This window comes from Leptodactylus fuscus, chromosome 2 (genome assembly GCF_031893055.1).
Source record: "Leptodactylus fuscus isolate aLepFus1 chromosome 2, aLepFus1.hap2, whole genome shotgun sequence".
Taxonomy (NCBI): domain Eukaryota; kingdom Metazoa; phylum Chordata; class Amphibia; order Anura; family Leptodactylidae; genus Leptodactylus; species Leptodactylus fuscus.
The window spans coordinates 136761615-136763833 of NC_134266.1; the positions used below are offsets into that span (position 1 = coordinate 136761615).

The following is a 2219-nucleotide window of genomic DNA, read 5'->3' on the forward strand; positions in this document are numbered from 1 at the left end:
AGAGAGCAGCACCATGCATACCTGGATGGCTTCAGACTTCTTGGGCAGTAGAACACAGTGGTAAGAAGAAAGGAGGAGGGCTTGTGATGGACATTTGGGGCATTTTTTTGTGGTTAATGGACAATAGTGCTGATGCAAGATACCGAACTATCAGCTGTTAGTTCCTTTGGTAGGTAGTGAGCTACCACTTTTTTTTTTTTTAGATCAGAAGGGTAATGTGCCACGTCGTAACGGAAAAGCCGCACATTTCACGCAGGCGCATGACTAACCCATTCATCACGTGTTTGATACCACATGTTATCATGATAGCTGCATATGTCCCCCCACCTCTGCAAAAAAAAAAAAAAAAAAAAAAAAAAAAAAAACACATTTCTGCCTGTTTTATCTACATGCTATGAATCCTCCTCGTGTCCTCCAACCACGGTCAGGCCGTATTATCAACATCACTTCACATAGAGGACTAAATGATCCTGCAGTGTGTGTTTCTCTCTTTAGTTGCTATGATTCCTAGGATTTCTCTATCTGCCATGAGCTTGTATGTGTTTTTTCCTCTCTTGTTATATACTACTGTACCATCTATGAAACTATCACTGAAATTTCCCCATTGTGGGACTATTAAAGGATTATCTTATTAACACTTTAGATGTTGTGGTCGCGTTTGACCACGGCATCTAAAAGTGCTCAGCCACCATGGGCACCACCATCTTTGAACTATCGCTGCCCTCCAGATCGTCAGAGGGCAGCGATTGGTTGCCATGACAACAGAGCCTTTTGAAGGCTCCCAGGGTTGTCAGAGACCAGTGTGTATTAGAAGGCAATGTATTTTACTATTCACTGCAATCTATTAGTATTGTAGTGAATAGCATGAGCGATCAGACCCCTTAGGGCCCTGATGGCTAACCTATGACACGCGTGCCACAGGTGACACAATGAGGTGTTTTTGCTGACACGCAGCAAGCCGACAGCATCCAGGGGCATGGCAAGACTCTCGCTTCCTGCTGACAACACTGCGCGAGCGGTGGCCATCTTACCTCCGTTAGTGAAGTTGGTGTTAGGGTTAGGCAGTGAATCCAGAGCTCCCTGAAAGCTGGGGACACTAGAACTGTGTCTCACAGTTGCCCTGTCAGTGACAGATGACTGCAGGGGGACAGAAGAGTCATCTCGGGCGTGTGCTCTCCTTACTAGAGATGAGCGAACACTATTCAAAACAGCAGTTTCGAATAGCACGCTCCCATAGAAATGAATGGAAGTAGCAGGCACGCGGGGGGGGGGGGGGTTGCGTTAAGCGGCCGGCGGCAAAGTCTGCATGCCGGCCGCTTTTATGGGAGCGTGCTATTCGAAACGGCTGTTTTGAATAGTGTTCGCTCATCTCTACTCCTTACAGCTCGGCCATTATCTTAAAGTAGCTACCAAAATCTCATCCTCCTGCTAGTGTACCCACCAAAGTTACTGCTCAGCAATACTGGGGAAGAGAACACCCCATCAGAGACAGTTAACTGTCAAAACCTCACTGGTATTGAAGTGTACGAAATGCCAGCCTTCAAATGAAGAGTTAGCAAATGAAATTCAGCAACAAAAAAAAAAAAAAAGTTACTAAGTAGTAAAGATTTGTTTTGCTTTATTAATAAATACAGTACATATATTGAAAATACAACCATGTTATTCGAGCTACAAATATCACAAAATTACAGATATTTCTAGAAGTGACACCACCTGAGTTATGCCAATTTTTTTTAATGAATTTTGACACACCGAGCTCAAAAGGTTGGCCATCACTGCCCTAGGGTTCAAGGTTCTTAGGGGGACCAAAAAAAAAAAAAAAAAAAAAAAAAAAGTTCTAATCCTGCCCCCTTTCCCTAGATCAGTTATAAAAATAAACAAAAGTGTCCAAACTATTAAGATATAAAAAATATTTATCCCATACGTAGAATTGGGAAAAATGTTGATTTTTCTTCACCACTTTGCCTCATAACAAAAATTTGAATTAAAAAAAAAAAAAAAAAAACAAAATCAGAAGTTCCCCAACACGGTATTAAAAAAAAACCAAAAAAAAAAACACAAAAACACCACACACATGCCATCTTGTCCCGCATAAGAGGACGCCATAACCAGCTCCATACACATAAATATAGAAAGTTTACAGGTGTCAGAACATGGCAATAAAATTTCTCTATTTTGCAAAGTTTGAAATTTAAAAAAGGTATAAAAACCATCATAAA

At 41.5% G+C, this 2219-nt stretch overlaps 1 non-coding gene across 1 annotated transcript; it reads right to left on the reverse strand.

Moving 5' to 3' along the window:
* Positions 1-202: 202 nt before the first annotated feature.
* LOC142196425 (small nucleolar RNA U13) lies at positions 203-299 on the reverse strand. Its single transcript, XR_012715239.1, has one exon. It is a non-coding gene; the product is annotated as a small nucleolar RNA U13 (small nucleolar RNA).
* Positions 300-2219: the final 1920 nt, after the last annotated feature.